This window comes from Furipterus horrens, unplaced genomic scaffold, assembly GCF_987537825.1.
Source record: "Furipterus horrens unplaced genomic scaffold, mFurHor1.1.pri manual_scaffold_5, whole genome shotgun sequence".
NCBI lineage: Eukaryota > Metazoa > Chordata > Mammalia > Chiroptera > Furipteridae > Furipterus > Furipterus horrens.
Window position 1 is genome coordinate 105,617,115 of NW_028327175.1, and position 17,930 is coordinate 105,635,044.

General features: G+C 40.3%; 1 protein-coding gene across 1 annotated transcript in view; it reads right to left on the minus strand.

Annotated features, from left to right (window-relative positions):
* The window catches only part of BMERB1 (bMERB domain containing 1), a 112,856-nt gene that overhangs the window by 77,584 nt on the left and 17,342 nt on the right, over positions 1-17,930 (minus strand). The gene's annotated exons all lie outside the window — the stretch shown is intronic.

Genomic DNA, 17,930 nt, shown 5'->3' on the forward strand with positions numbered 1-17,930 from the left:
TCCATGCTGCTCTGCATGGAAAGTAACCAACTTCTTTTATGCTCAGCCTTCCTTGCTGCGCTCCTCCTCCAGAGGCCACAATAGCGCGTGACCAGGTTCAAAGCCACCCACTGGGTGGTTCTGGTGGCCACTGAGATGTTTTCTCACTCCCACTTCCAGCCTCAGGCAGCAGAGACAGCATCTCTGCTCACATCCTGGATTCCTGTTTTCGGTGCTGACATGAAGGCACCCAGTTCAGTCCATATGCTGAACAGAGACTTTTCCCTTTAGAGATAGAAAACATACTACCTCATCATCCCACACCTCTGGGCAGTCTCCATGATTAGGGCCTGGCCCTCTTTTCCCCTTCTCTCAAAGCTGATTCTCACTCAAAGTGACCCTGCCATTTGGGAAAGGCTGGGAACTGCAGGCATCTCATTAATACCAATGTTGATGAATTCTATCCTGCAAGGAAACATCTCTGTCTTTCACAGAAGGTCTGGTTCAGGGTCTCAGTGACATTTTACAGTCATAGCAACAACAAGTCAATTAATTTTCATTGTAAAAACTTTGACCCATCTAGAAGTATGTCAAAAGGAAAGAGTTCCCCTGACACCTCTCCTTCAGTCCCACTCTTTCCCTAGACGCAATCCACCACTGATAATAGTTGGGTATGCATAGATATATGCACACATGCAGGAGTTTTATGTGGGGTTTTTTTTGCATTTTGTTTGTTTATTTTTTAGAAATAGGGACACACTCTACATATTCTGTGACTTGTTTCTCACTTATTGATCATCTAAATAGATCTACTGCATTCTTTTCCATTTAGATGCACAGCATTTCTCTCTAAGGCTCTACCATAGTTTAACCACTGCCCTATTGCTGGACACTTGGGTTGTTCCCAATCTTTTATTACTAGACATAAGGCTCTAATGAAATTCCATTACAGAGATCGTCATGTATTTGTGCAAATATCTGTGTAACACAGAGTCCTAAAAATGAAATTCATGGGTCAGAAAAGAGGTTCATTTAAAATATTGTTAAAAATTGCTTAAGTGCCTTTCCAAAAGGCAACATTTTCAATTCCATTATTTCAAGTTAACACTGACTTCTTAAGATTTAACAAACAACTATAGTGTGTGTTTGGGAAAAAGGACTTTAAGTTTGCTTTACCCCAATATTTTTCTTCCTTTCAAGGGGATCTACAGAGAGACTAATATTTACACAGTAGGCATACTCACTACTTTGAACTTCAACATAAGATAGAAAAGATAACTGCATGGTTGACCTGAGGGAAAGTGCAGTGAAATGTACTGTGTTGGCTTGACAAAATCCACCATGGCCCAGGTCAAAAGTTGATAATGGCCCAACTGTACTCTACAAAGTAGATGGTCTCAGAATAAAAGGTAATGTTTGTTTCGTACGCTCTGCAAAACAACACTATAAGTCCCTGACTATTGTTATTCTGGTTTTACAGATGAAGTAACTATGGCTGTAAGAAATTAAAAGATTACCAAGGCCACAGAGTTAGAAAAAAAATAGAACTGTGACGTGAACTCAGATCATCTGACTTTAAAAAGCATGTTCTTAATCACTGTGCTAGACGACGTCATCCACCCCATTAGACACCCTCATCCCTCTAATGGGCACCCTTCCTTATCATCAGAAATTCTAGTTCAGTGGTTTGTGACATTTGACAAAATGCAGCACCACCACTCTTACCATTATAAGTGAGGGCTGAGCCAGTACAATAAGGGGACAAAAATAAGTATTAGAAATAGAAACAAAATAGTGTTAATTTGCAGATTGTGTGATTGCCCACATAGAAAATTCAAGAGCTCCTATAACCGTGGTTCTCAACCTTCCTAATGCCATGACCCTTCAATACAGTTCCTCATGTTGTGGTGACCCCCAACCATAAAATTATTTTTGTTGCTACTTCATAACTGTAATTTTGCTACTGTTATGAATTATAATGTAAATATCTGATATGCAGGATGTATTTTCATTGTTACAAATTGAACATAATTAAAGCATGGTGATTAATCACAAAAGCAATATATAATTATATATGTGTTTTCCGATGGTCTTAGGCAACCCCTGTGAAAGGGTCATTCAACCCCCAAAGGGGTCATGACCCACAGGTTGAGAACCACTATCTATAAACTATTGAAGTTAATAAAACAGTTTAGTAAAGTTTCTGGCTACAAGATTAACATAAAAAGCAGTAAGATTCATACACTATAGTAACAATTAATTAATATTTTCAATTAAAAAACCAGCAAGGGTATAAAGTAAGTAAATAGCACTACCAACTAACCCAACTGATATTTATAGAACACTCCACCCACCAACAGTACAATACACACTTTTTTCAAGATCTCATACCTTATTCAAGATAGATCACATCTTGCCCAAAAAACAAATCTTTACAAATTTAAAAGATTTGCTATCATACAAGTTCTGTTCTCTGACCACAATAGAATCAACAACAGAAATAAAAACCAGAAATCAATAACAGAAATATAACAGAAAAATCTCTCAACACTTCGCAATTAGACAATATACTTCTAAATAAATAACTCTTGGGTTAAAGAAGTCTCAAAGAAAATGTTAAAAAATGAAAATACAAAATATCAAAATACATGGACTGCAGCCCTGATTGGTATGGCTCAATTGGTTGGGCATTGTCCTGTAAGCTGAAAGGTCACTGTTCAATTCCCAGTCAGGACACATGCTTTGGTTGCAGGCCAGGTCCTAGATTGGGGGCATACAAGAGGCAACCTATTTATATTTATCTCACACATTGATATTTCTTTCCCTCTCTCTCTTCCTCTCTTACCCTCTCTGTAAAAATAAATAAAATGTGTATAAAAAAAGAAAAAAATTATATATGAAATGCAGGCTTATCGTCTAGACAGCAGTGTAGGCAGTCATGGCTTGCCTCCTCGCACAACCACATCAAAATTGCAACTAAACTGTAGAACAACCATCATTCTGAACTCTCAGAAACTGAGCTGAATGAAAGTCCCACAACTACAGAATTAAAGGAGAAACCACATCGAGACTGGTAGGAGGGGTGGAGAGACAGAGCAAACTGGTACCACACCCATGTGTGGCAGATAAAAATTGGGAGGGATATTTCAGGAGTGAGGGGTTCCAAGCCCACACCAGGCCCTCAGCCCAGGTTCCAGTGCATGAGGATAAGTCTCCATAACTTTTGGCTATAAAAACCAGTAAGGATTGAAGCTGTGGAAGACAGAAACTGCTGGACTCCCTGGCAGTTTCTCTTAAAAAGACCATGCACAGACTTACCTGGACTCGCTCCTTCTGAGCTCCAGCACCAGGACAGAAGACTGAAAGGCATCAGAGACATACAGGGAGGAACTGTATTGTCTGCCATCAGGGCGAGAGCTGGAGGAGGTTTCTCCCATACTGAAGTGCTGGTAGAGCCATTGTTCCTTTTCTGAGCCCTGCCCCCACAGAGCTCAGGCAGCACCATATCCGAGACTCCTTAAACCTTCCTCACAGTATTTTCCCCAACCTGGTGATTCCCTGAGGCTCTGCCCACCCCAACTTTTGGGCTCACCCAAGCTGTTTCTAGTTGCTTTTCCGTAAGAATGGCTTGTTTTGGTCCATGCTTCAGATTTTCCTATATCCTCTCAAACATGCAGCATTTGGCTTCAGGGAGCCATGTACCCCTTGCTTGGTTTCCCCAGGCCCAGCACTAGCAGCAGCCAGACTTGATTCACAGCTTAGCCTCTCCCAGGCATCTCCAAGCCCAGCACAAGCAGTAGCCATGTGAGGATTGCTTTGTAGCTAATGCTGTGTGACTCTGGACAGAACACAGGCAGCGGCTGACCTTGGATGTGCCAACCACAACCAAGGCTCAGCTATGTGGGGAGGGTGTACTCAGCCCACACAGTGGGGTGCACCTTGAGTACCCAGCTTGGGTATAGGGGAGGCTGTGCCACTTGGCCCTACAGGACATGTACTACATTAGGCCACTCTACCAAGCCTCAGAGACATAGTAGCTCTACTTTCATAGAAACAAACACAGGGAGGCTGCCAAAATGAGGAACAAAGAAACATGGCCCAAATGAAAGAACAAAACAAAATCCAGAAAAAGGAACAAAACAAAATAGGGAAAAGTAATCTACTAGATAGAGTTCAAAACACTGGTAATAAGGATGCTCATGGAACTTAATCAGGACCTCAACAACATAAAAAAGAGCCAGTCAGAAATGACGAGTACACTAATTGAAATAAAGAACAATTTACAAGGAAACAACAGAAGAGTGGATGAAGCTGAGAATCAACTCAATAATTTGAAACATAAGGAAGCAAAAAATAATCAAGCAGAACAGGAAGAAGCAAAAAGAGAATTTTTAAAAAATGAGGCTAGTGTAAGGAGCCTCTGGGACAACTTCAAGCATTTCACGGGGGTGCCAGAAGGGGAAAAGGAAGAGAAAGAAATTGGAAATTTATTTTTTAAAATAATAAAAGAAAACTTCCCTAACTTGGTGAAGGAAATAGACATACAAGTCCAGGAAGAACAGAGCATCCTAAATAAGATGGGCCCAAAGAAGTACACTTCAAGACACGTCATAATTAAAATGCCAAAGATAAAGAGAGAATCTTAAAAGCAGCAAGAGAAAAGAAGAGAGTTACATACAAGGGGGCCTTCATGAGATGGTCAGCTGATTTCTCAAAAGAAACTTTGCAGGCTAGAAAGGATCGCCAAGAGATATTTAAATTGATGAAAAGCAAGGACCTACAACCAAGATTACTCTACCCAGCAAAGCTATCATTTAGAATTGAAAGACAGATAAAGAGCTTCCAAGACAAGAAAAAGCTAAAGGAGTTCATTATCATTAAACCAGTGTTATATGAAATGTTAAAGGTTCTTCTTTAAGAAGAAGTTAAAAAATATGAACAATAAAATGGCAATAGATATACATCTATCAACAACTGAATCTAAAACAAACAAACAAACAAAAAAAAAACACTAACAAGCAGAACAGAAACAGAATTATAGATACAGAGAACATTTTGATGGTTGCCAGATGGGAGGGGGGCCAGGGGGATGGGTGAAGAAGTGAAGAAATTAAGAAGTACAAATTGGTAGTTGCAGAATAGTCATGGGGATGTAAAGTATAGCATATGGAATAGAGTAGCCAAAGAATATATATACATGACTCTTAGACATGGACAGTGGGGTTTGCCTGGGGGAGTGGGGGTTGGGTGGAGGGAGACAAAGGAGGAAAGTTTGGGACAACTGTAATTGCATAACAATAAAATATACTAAAACAGAAAAAAATTTGGAATGCAGCTAAGGCAGTTCTGAGAGGGAAATTTATAGCACTAAAATATTTACATTATAAAAGAGGACAGGTCTCTGCCCTGGCTGGTATGGCTCAGTGGACTGAGTGTTAGGCTGTGAACCAGGAGGTCACTGGTTTGATTCCCAGTCAGGGCACACACCTGGGTTGTGGGCGAGGTCCCCAGTTGGGGGTGTACCAGAGGCAGACACATTGATGTTTCTCTCCCTCTCTTTCTCCCTCCTTTCCCCTCTCTCTAAAAATAAATAAAATCTAAAAAGAACAAAAACGAAAAAACAGATCATCACAGACTGCCTTTAAAAAAAAGAGGAAAGGTCTCAAATCAATAATCTAAGTTCCTACTTCAAAAACTTAAAAAAAAAAAAAAAAAGAAACAAGAAGAATAGAAAATAAGTCCAAAGATGCAGAAGGAAAGAAATAATAAAGATAAGAGCAGAAACCAATGAAACCAAAACCAGTTAAACAATAGGAAATAAATTAATGAAACAAAAACCTAACTTAAAAAAAAATCAACAAAATTGATAAACCTCCAGGAAGATCAACAAAGATAAAAAGAGAGAAGACAAAAATCACCAATATCATGAATGAAATAGGGGATATCTCTATAAATACTGCAGTCATTAAAAGGATAATAAAGAAATAGTGCTAACAATTTTACACTTAGAAATTTTACAACTTAGAAGAATAAAATAGTTTGGTAGTTTTTTACAAAGCTAAAAATGTGATTCCTTGTAACTCAGCAATTGCACTCTTGTGTATTTATTCCAGAGAAATTAAAACTTTTTCCACACATAAAAATTGTATGAGTGTGGATAGCAGCTTTATCCATAATAGCCCCAAAATGAAAACAATCCAGCTGTTGTTCAATGGGAGAAACAAACTGTGGTATGTGCACTATGTGCACACCATGGAAAACTGCTCGGCAATAAAAGGAATGAAGTATTGATATCTGCAACAGCCTGGAGAGAGTTCCAGAAAATTATGGTCACTGAAAAAAGATAATCTCAGAAGGGCACATACTGTATGTTTCCATTTATATAAGATTCTTGCGATGACAAGATTATGGAAACAGAGAACGGTTACCAGTTGCCAGGGATTGAGTCAGGGAAGGTGATTGTGGTTATAAAAGTGGCGTGAAGGATCCCTATGATGGAACTGTTCTAAATTTGGCTGTGGTGTGGTCACACAAATCTAAACATAGGATAAAATTGTGCAGAACTAATCACACACAAAGACATGCACATACAAGTGCATGTAAATCTGGGGAAATCTGAATAATGTCAATGGATTGTATCTAAGTCAATTTTATGCTTGTGATACTGTTCTACAGGTATGCAAAATGTTACTATTGGGTGAAAGGTAGACAGACATCTCTATTGTTTCTTACAACTGCATGCAAAGTATGATTATCTAAAAATAACATGTAAAACAAAAGGCCACAGACTGAGAAGATATTTATCATACACAAATATATAAAATATAAAGAATACCTATGAAACTGACTATACAATAAGAAGCGAAACAGCAAAAGGACATGAAGTAAGCATTCACAGAAAGGAAACTCAAGTGTCCAACAAATATAGGAAAAGATGTTTAATTTCATTGGTAGTCAGGCAAAAATAAAAAAATAAAATAACAAATGTCATTTCACACTCATCAGATTTGCAAACTTTTAATAACTTTGATAGCTTATGGTCATTTGGTGTGGGTGTAAAGAAGTGGCATCACATATGCTGCTGGGACAGGCGAAATCTGTACAGTCACAGTTGAGTAACAATTTGACAATGTTTATTAAAATTGAAGATGCATACTGTCTGCCCACTTCCACTTCTAGATAAATACCCTGCCTAAACTTTTGTACCTGGAATCCCTCCCTCCAAAAAAACATATAAGATGGCCATGACTGCAGTGTTTGGTAATAGAGAAAAATTAAAAATAACCTATATATTATCAAAAGACATTGTTTGACAAATTTGTTGTTTATTCATATAAATATTTTGAATAGTTCAAAAAATGATCTATATCAACATGCATAAACCCCAAAAGCATAATGTTTAGTGGCAAAAACAAGTAGTAAAAGTACAAGCATAATGTCACATTGTTTATGGATGAATAAATAATGCAGTAAAAACACAAACATATAGATAAGAAGGATACATTAATTTCACAATAGAGGTCACTTTTGGAAAGGAAGAGGACTAAAGAGAGATCTTAGGCGACATCTTTAATGTTCTTCTTTTAAAATTGATTTGAAGTGAAGACCTTAGCATTGGCCAAATCTGAACAGTAGATACAAGTGCATTAGGTTTATATCTATGCTTACGCCTGAAATTTAAGGGGGGAAAAAAGCGCATACAGAAAGAACTCCAAGTTTACTCCATGAGGCTGGGTCATACCCACATCTGGGAGACTCCGCTCTAGGATGAAACAGCCTCGCAGCTAAGGCAGTTGCATCACTAGGAGCAGGAGCTGGAGGGGGGTGGGGAGAGAAAAAGAAGGGAGGGGTGGCTTTCCCTACATACAGAAGCCCTCCCAACCGTGGGGGATATATTCCAAGACCCACAGCAGATGCCTGAAATAGCGGATAGTATCAGACCCTATATATATATACTATGCTTTTTCCTATTTATACATACCTGTGATAAAGTTTTATTTATCAGTTAGGCACAGTAATAGATGAATAACAATAACTAATAATAAAATAGAACAATTATAATAATACACTGCAATAAAATTATTTGAATGCAGTCCATCTCTCTCAAAGTATGTTATTGAACTGTACTCACCTTTTCACTTAAAGGAAACACTTCACAGCTTTTCCTTGGCGTATCTGAAGGGCCAGCACCACTAACATTGCACTTGGGGTCAATATGAAGTAAAATAAAGGTGACTTGAACACAAGCACTGTGATACCGTCACAGATTTGGTAACCAAGATGGCTACTATGTGACTAATGGTCAGGAAGCAGCATAAGCGGCGTGGGGACAGGATTCACATCAGGGGCGAAACAGCATGAGATTTTGTCATGTTACCTAGAACAGCCTGCAATTTAAGACTTATGAATTGTTTGTTTCTGGAATTTTCCATGTAATTATTTTTGGGCCATCGTTGGCCACAAGTAACTGAAACTTGGGAAGCAAAACCCTCAGATAAGGGGGGTTTACTATATATAGTCTTCAGAAGTGGCATCTTTTGGGAACCATTTGAGGTGAGAAGTAACTATGATCTTGGTTAAGGCTACAACAAAAATACATTGGAGGAGATTGTGTGGAAACCAAAGTTAGGCTGTTCAGTGGTTCAGTAATGAAGCAAGAAAAGGTAGTTAAAGAGAAACTCTACCTTTTTATGCCCCCTCCCTCACCTTATACATCCTGCTGCCAGACTCCCGGGCTCATTCACCCTTCCTGTTGGAACTGGGCTACACTTCTGCTGTAACAGTAGCTCAAAGAATGCCTTCAAAAGTATTTCAAAGGCCCTGCCACCTGTAATACTGTTGGAAGCTAGGACCTCGTTCTTGTCATTGGATGCAGAATGGCATTTCCCCTCCACCCCAGGATTTCTCGCCCTCAACACTACTGACTCTTGGGGCCAAATAAATCTTTGTTGGGGAGTAGAGGGGCCGTTCTGTACTTCGGAGGAGGTTTAGCAGCATCCCTGGCCTATATCCATTAGAGGCCAGTAGCAAACCCTCAGTCCCAGTTGTGACCATTAAGAATGTCTCCAGACTTGTCAAATGTCCCCTGGAGGCCAAATCGGCTCTGGCTGAGAACCACTGCTCCAGGGGATAGGCATGATTCAGTCACTGAGGTTTTGGTCCAGGTAGCTTGCGGTAGGTGGGGTCTAGGATGCTCACTCATCTTCTTCACCTTGCCTTTCAACCCATATCACTAATAAAGCCTTTGTAGTTCACAGAAAGATTTCCTGAATGATTTCTCTCCAACAGATCAGTTATTCTGCACTTTATGTTTAAGAGGACACGAACTGGCTTCCCAGAACTCTTTCCAGTTTTTGAAACTCCCTGGGGTTGCATGTTTACAGGCAAAGTTAGACTCCTTAGGGGGTGACTCTACATGGTTTAAGAATCTTGTGCCGCCCAATGTACCAGCCTCCACGTCTGAATTATGTGACATCCGGCAACAGAAGGACTGAGTGAGTCCAGTGCACATCTCCCCCGACTAATCGTTTAGAATCAATAACCTGAGTCACTGTATCTGACATTTACTTGCACAGCACCCTCCTTAAAAACGTGCTATATTTATTCATTTTCCAATTGCTTCTCCTCTCTCCATATCCCTGTGAATTAAATGTCTGTGCTCAAGCCCCTGGGGCCTTCTCTCACACGCTCTGTCCAGGCTGCTTTCTGCTTCTGTTCACTCTGTCTCCTCCTCCGGGGACCACGCTCCTCTCCCTGACTCCTCTTCCAAGTAAAGCTTTCTGTACTACAGATCTCAGTGTTTCTCTGACCACCCGCCCTACCCTAGACCCAGTCCTCCAGCCACACGATCTCATAGCGTCTTGGACTTCCAGTTGTCAGGTCAAGCAAATAAAAATACAGGATGCCTAGTTAACTCTGACTTCAGACAAACAAAAATTTTAGCATATGTCCCAAATATTGTATGGGAAATACTTATACTTAGAATACTTATTTGTTGTTTATCTGAAATTCAAAGTCAACTGGGTACTTTTATCTCGCAACCCTAGCTGGACTTCTCCTTCAGAACACTTGCTGCAGGTGGAAACTATATATATTTATGTGTGATTAGCCCCATGAGGGCAATGAATGGGTTTGTTTCCTGCCTGTTTTATTCCTGGCTCATGGCACTAAGTTTTGGGCACAAAGGGCATAGATGGAATGAACTCCGATAGGTGAATGGATGAGTGTGAGAATGAAGGTAGAAAGACTGGTGGTATTTATATCATCAGAATTTTGTATCACCGAATCTAATCATTTATTTGGCAGGTCAATTGTTTTGTTCCATAATGATTTACCAAACATCTACACGTGTCAGATGATGTGGCAGAGACTGGGGACTCAAGGAGAAACAGGTCATGGCTTCTGCCCTCCGAAGAGGAGAGTGGCCCCGACAAGCAAGTCAGCCTTTATCTTACAGTGTGATTAGTGCTACGTTACAGAGGAATCATGGGTTAATATGTTATGTCCGCAAGAGCCACAGGAGAGAGAGCTGTTCAACCTGTAGGGGTCAGGAAACGCCTCCAAGAAAGCAAGAAGCCTGAACTATTTATTGAAGAATGAGTAGGAGTTAGCTGGTCACAGAAGTGGAAACCAGGGTTCCAGAAGGAGAAAACCACCTGAATGGAAGCATGACAGACTCTGAGCACTCATGCAATGAGGTGAGTACAACTGGATCAAAGGTCCTATTGGGTATGTGAAGGAAGAGGAAGCTAGAGAGACAGGATTTGATCAACTAAGGAATTCAGCTTCATCCTAAAGGCAGTGGTGCAGGGAGTCATATTTCACTGTGGAAAATGACTGTCCATTATTTGGAAGACCCAGGAGACAATATACAGCTGAAGGCAACAGTCAGAAAGGTTAAAGGGATTGCTGAGATCAAGTAGTTAATTTAGGGATAAACAAGGACTGGAACTGGAGCATTCTGATTCCCAGTCTGCTGCTTCTCTCTCCACTACATCATGTTGCCTTCAAATAAAGATATTTTCTTTCTGCCTCAAGTTCAGAAGTTTTAATTTAAGATGAATGAATAAAATGAATTCACACTTATGTGTCTTTCACATTTCAAACCTAGCTGAATGCCTTTAACTCAGCAATTTCAATTTTAAGTATATACCCAAAGGAAATAATGGGACAGATGTGCAAAAATGAGAAATACATTTATTGTAGCATTATTTATAAGAGCAAATATGTTAAATGGCCTAAATATCCATCAACAGGGAATCAGAGGTGTTAACCAGACAGTGGGAAATTATGCAACCATCAAAAGGATAAAATAATAGCTCTGTATATTATTGACTTAGAAAGATGGTAATGATACATTTTTGAGTGAAAAAATCTCCGTTTAATACACATACTAGAACCCCCTTTATTAAAAAATACAAGTTAATATGTTTCCAATAAAACACTGGAAAGATATACACCTAATCTGATGACAATTTGAGGATGGGGAATGGCTTTTACTTTCTACTTTTTACACTTCTGTATTGTTTGAGTTTTTTTAATTAGTATGACTTCATGAACATATTTTTAAAAAGCTGACTGACAGTATCTATGCAATAAATGCCACTAATTACTTTGGTCTCTAAGTCTCAGCCTCCTGAAGAGAAAGAAAACTGTCAACTTGATGAGCCAGAATTGCTACAAAGAGTAGTCAGACGTTACCTATCACCCTTTCAGAAAATACAGTGGCAAAGCCAGGCCGAGGCTTCCTGGCTTCATTACACAGGTTAACTGCCTTGTTGGTTAATACCCTGTCAAAGGTGTAGTCCTTAAAACAAAGCTGTTTTCTGTTTTAACAACTAGTTAACATTAGCACTGCTCTCTTGACTTGGTTATCATGCATCCAATACACCAGCTCATTCTTAATATTTTTCTCTTCTGGGGCAGCAGTCACTCAGCATCACAGTACTTGGCCATGGATAAGGAGGGGGGTGAGGTCACCAATTGCATCATTCACCATTGCATAGCAAATGTCTTCTCAACCCTTGCAATCTCCGTAAACAGGTAATGGTAGGGTAACCAGTTGATGGTTTTCTGGGACATGAGATTTTTCTATGCTAAACTCAGGATAGTCCCAGACAAACCAGGATGGTTACACATCCTGTAGTGCCCGTTGTTGCATGTTTTTTTCAGATGACATTTTCCCATTCTTCCCCTATTCATTGTTGCAAGAGATTGTTAATGCTACAGAGCCCATGTGAGTGATTTCTCACAACGTACTCATTATATAACCCTGGCTGGTTTGGCTCAGTGGATTGAGCGTCGGCCTGCGAGCTAAGTGTCGCTGGTTCGATCTTCCAGTCAGGGCACATCAGAGAAGGAAAACTCTGACTCCAAAAAACCTCCGCTGCCTTGCGGCATACCTCTTCAGGGGAAAGGCTAAGGGAGTAAACCCCAACAGAAAATCCGGAGCCGGAGTCCCTAAGGCGGTTCGACGTTGTAGTCAACACCGGCAACTCCTGCGGCGCACCTGAAGCCAAGCTGTATTGACTCCGTCTTTCCCTTGGACCCTTCAGCTGCGAAGAGAGGGGGGGTCTGCTGCATGGGCAACAGCAGACCCTCCATATCACCCTGCCCAGGCTCTGTAGCTTCAGCTTCACTGGAGAGGACACTCCAGCGTCATCGCAAGATGTCGATTCAACACGGGAGGAGACAGATACCGTGTCACTCCCGAGTCGGACTGCACAGCCATTCTTGGCGGTGCAGATAGACTCTTAGGAAGCTACACCATCGTCTCTCGAGACGGACGGCTGCCGAAAAAACTCATTATAACCAAATTCCACCACTGAATGATTTTTCTGTTCAAAGGAGGTCTTTCAAATGGATTTTCCTGATTGTTGATTTCCATTTCCCCTGCCCAGTCCTTCAGGAAGTTCATAGTATAATAGAGAAATCTTGATCTTGTAGCTTAATACAAAGTCACGTATGGTCATGAGCCTAATGCCTATCCCCAGAGATTAAAATCTCTAATTGGGTTGGGGTGGTGTCCAGAACAGGTAATTTTAATATGAGTCAGGGGACAGAAATTGATGCAAAAAAGACTGCTAGGGCTGGAAACTTGACAGTTCTTCTTGGTCCTTTCCAAAGGCTGGTTTGAGAAGAGCTTGCTAGCATGTTTAGGCTTCACCACCCAGCACCAAAGCAGTTAATATTTAATCATAAGCTCTCGCTAAGCTTATAATGATTAAAAGTTAGAATATTCAGTTAGCGTCAAGTCAGGCTTTAGGAATTAGAGAATTTCATATTTCTTTTTAAGTTGCAATTTAAAATGGGGATACCTGCTTTTTCTCTTGAAAATATAAAATATACTCAAGTTTAATCAGGCAATAAAACTTAGCATGTGAGAGGAAAAGAATCTTTTTGTATTCTTCCTCTCATTTTAGGATGTGGCTAACTTCTCTGTTCTTTTCCGGCCTTGAAAGTGGGTGACACCTTTTGTTTGACTGCCTGCGAGGGAACAGAAAGCTCACTGTGGTACCTCTGGCATCTTGACTGTTACTCCATACCCACAAAACTTGAATGAGTCTATTACCCACAGTAAAGCCTTTCTGGATTAATATCATAGAGTCAAAAAAAAAAGAAAAGAAAAGAAAAGAAATCTATGAGTTAAAACAGCATTCTAGAAGGAGTTCTAAACAAAGGGCAGAGAAAACTTTAGTAGTCACACTTTATATCCTAGAGCTTCTGCACTGACCAGGTCCACTGGCTGAGTTGTTTGCCTCTTCTCATCTCCTTCCCTTTTTTAAATAAAGTTTTTATTTTGGAATAATTTTAGATTTATAGAAAAGTTGCAAAATAATACAGGTAGTTCCCATGTACCAGTCACCCAATTTTCCCCAACGTTAATATCTTACAGAATGATAGTATGTTTGTCAAAATTAAGAATTTAACATTGGTACAATACTGTTCACTGTACCACAGACTCGATTGAATTCACCACTTTTTCCACTAATGTCCTTTAATCCAAGATCCAATCCAGCATCCCGCATTGCTGTTAGCATCTCCCTTTGTTAAGTAGTTAGAGCCTACCCTATTTTAATCAGAATAACCAGTTTCATTTAGCTCTATTTTCTCATTAGAGTGTGTTAAGTACAAAACAACAGGCCCGAAATGAAGTCACTTATGCTAACCAAGCCCACACTTGACTTAGTCACAATTTCTACTTTCCCAGAAATGGAACCTTAAACCAGTCGGTCAGGAATCACCTTATCAGCCCGATATGTCATCTGCCTGATAAACACCTGCTATCCCCTATAAGGAAAGCAATCTTGCAATAACCAACTCACGTTTTTTTGCCTAGTACAACTTACTTGATGCAGCTCCCTTCTGCCTATAAAATCTCTTGCCTGTACAGCTCTTTGGAGCTCCTTTCTATTTACTAGATTGGGTGCTGCCCAATTCATAAATTGTTAAATAAAGCCAGTAAGAGCTTTAAAATTTATTCAGTTGAATTTTGTTTTATAACAAGTATATTCTCTTACTGAACACATTCATTTATTTTTTTCATTCACCAGATATTAATTGAGCACTTGTCAAGTGCTGAGCAAATAAAACAGGCATAATCCCTACTCTAACAGAATTGAGGGAAAACAGAGAGTAAAGATGTGATGGAAAAGAAAAGTGTGCCCTGGGGAAAGTGATCAGGGAAAGTCTTTTTCAGGCATTGCTGTTTGAGACTTAAGAGCCTGAGAAGGAAGAGTTCACCAGATGAGCAAGGAGAGAATCCAGCAAAAGTTCGCAGGAGAACAGCTTCCCACCAGAGGAACTCAAAGCAAAGCAGGCAAATGGGAGAGGACCCAGGTGAGGCTGGAATGTAGGAGAGACAGGATGCCCTTTCATTTGTGAAATGAAAATGTATCAGGACAAACTAATTAAAAAATGCATATTAATTTTTTTTTCCTTTGTGTCTCTCTTGCACTTGGTTCATGCATTTACCATGGGCTGGTATGTGCCATCATCTCTTGGTACCTCTGTCCCCCAGGAGGTAGGGAGCTCTTGAAAGGAAACAATGCTGCCTTATTCATTCATCTCAGTCTCCTTCACTTCCTCAGGAGCTAGCAGAGCTGTTTACACAAAGTGAATCAAAATGCGCTTGTTGAATCAGATTAGGCTTTCTGTTACATCCTATTCTCATGACCGTAACTCCAAATTATATGAGTTACATTTAATTTGTCAAGCGTTACTTTCCCTTAAGCTTCCACTTCTCCCACCAGTTCTGAGTTGCATATCACTCTGCCTGAAGGCATCCTCCACTCACACCCTAAAAGAACTCTCTCTCTTCAGTCCATACGGAGGGAGGTATACCCTAAGACAGTAGAGACATGTGAGAAAAGGGACCAGATTCCAAAATGTGATTTGTCTCTCTTTTAGAAGTATGATTCAGAGGAGGAGGAGAAGGGGGTGGGAGGGGGCAGATAGAGAGGAGGGAGACCTGAAAGGATGTTCTCAGTGGTTACCTGAGGTTGGCAGGATTCTTTTAAAGATTTATTTATTTTTTTATTTTTAGAGACAGGGGAAGGGAGGGAGAGAGAGGGGGACAGAAGCATCAATGTGAGAAACATCAATGGGTTGCTTCTCCTCACGCCCTGACCTGGGACTGAACCCACCACCTAGGCACATGCCTGGGAATCAAACTAGTGACCTTTCAGTTTGTGAAAGGAAGCCCAACCAACCAAGCGCACCAGTCAGGGCAGCAGGATTCTTTTTAAATGACATTCATGGTCTTTTATAAGCTTCAACATTAAAAATTATGAGCATTAACTCTCTTATTAAGATTAAAAGCACTAGTTATTTTTACCGAAGAGGGAAAAACAGTTTCACCCTCATGGTCATCTGTAGAGGGATTTCGCTCTGCAAACACTTATTGTCCTATCTCTGATTAAAGTACCTCCATTGTATTTCCATGGGAGAGTACACCTAGCCAAGAGTTGGGTACTGATCTACCTGGGCCAACATACACTTTTTGCATTCTAGCTATGTTTGGCTTTGACCTTGTCCTGGCTCCCCAGAACCACCATTTGGAACATTTTGCTCACAGAGCTCGTCCTGTGACCAGGAGGGTCTACTGCCAAGGTCAATATTGGGAGGAAGCACTAGGATCTGGGAAACCTTGCAAGGTTCAGCTTGCCTTTTATAGGTTCTAATTTTGAGGGTTTGCACACATAGGAGGTAGGATTATTTGCAAGCAATATATATTGACTTTGGTTAACTCAGATTTGCTCTCGGTTCTCTCTTCAGTATTTGAATCCTGAGCACAAGTGTCCCAGGGATGCAAACCAGAGTGGCTGATTCAGCCTGATGACAGCATCCTGAATTTTATGCCACCTGGAACTTCACAGTTGTCACAGTTCCTCTTCTTTTTAAGGACTGGTTATTTAGCTTTTTTCTTTTTTCCCCCTGGAAGGATTACCACATGCATCCAATGAACTCCTTTTTTCTCCTTAAGCTCCAGTGCTTTGCAAACTTATTTAAATGTGACCCACACTAATACATACACAGAGTGGCTTGGTATCTACAATCACACATAGGCATAAGTAAAATAAAAGTTGCACAAGAGAATACTCCATCCTTAGTAGCTTACTTTGCTGCATCTTTATAGTTGCTCTTCTTTATTGTTAAGTTCTGGCTGATCTGAAGTCTCATCGGAGGGTTGCCCCACGCTTGAATAGCCTCTGAGTTATCCAGAGTCAACTTCCGTTGCTTGCAAATAATCCTATCTCTTGTATGTACCTACAAAGCCTACAAATTTTTCTCTCAGACAGTACATTCTCCTTAGCTATAGGACAAATTTTGTGAGCAAGAAGCCAGTGAGTGACGGTTGGGAGAAGCCAGGCATAAGAGCCAGAACACTCTCCTCCTCCAGCAATCCAAAAGGCAGTTGTGATCTGACCACTTTTTATGTGCCTGTCATTTGTCTAGGCCAGGAATCCACAAGTTTGCAGGCCAAACCCACTCACCACCAGTTTTTATATAGCCCATGAGCTAAGAATGGCTTCTACATTCCTAAATGGTCAGAGAAGAGCAAAAGCAGAATAATATTTTATGACACAGAAAAGTGATATGAAATTCAAATTTCAGTGTCCAGAAATAAACTTTATAAAGAACACAGCCATGGCACTTTTTTGGGTATTCATCTATGGCAGATTTGGCGCTATAGGGGTAAAGCTGAACAGTTTCAACAGAGACCATATGGCCCAAAAGCCTAAAATATTTACCATCTAGTCCTATGCAAAAAAATGTTTGCTGACCTCTGACCTAAGCAGTAGAGTGAGATTAAAAATGAAGTTAAGACTTGGTCCCTGCTCTAAAAGATCTTATAATCGACTGGGTGTTAGACAGTCCCCCATTCAATTGACACAAATTAAGGAAAAGTAAGCATTATACTGTACAGGATGCAGGAAGCGTAACAGGTTAAAAATGGAGGAATTCTGCAAAAGAAAAGTTTCCATGAAAAGAATGGGGGCTTCCAGAGGAGATAAGGCTGGACTCTTTGGCAACTCTTGAGTTTCTGTGTAGGAGAGGCTTGGAGACAGTAATTTCATTGGGGACTTGAAGCTGCATTGATCTGTACTCTCCTTTACATGGGGCGGGGTGGGGGTGGAGAATCAATTATGATATCACATAAAGGGAGGAGGGGAAGCAAGGAGATGAATGGACCTGCCACCTAGGGAAAGTAGGATCAAGTTTAAGCAGAAAGGAGGAAAGAAGGGTAGAATGGCACAATAAGAGAATAATAATAACTGCAACAACAATAATAGCAGCCAACATTTACCAAGCCCTTCTCATGTGTTGGGCACTGAGTTCAAAGCCCTAGGCATTAACTCATTGAATACTCTCAAAAACTGTATGAGATAGGTACATATTACCCCCATTTTACAGATGAGGATGTGAAGGAGACCAATCTAACCACATCG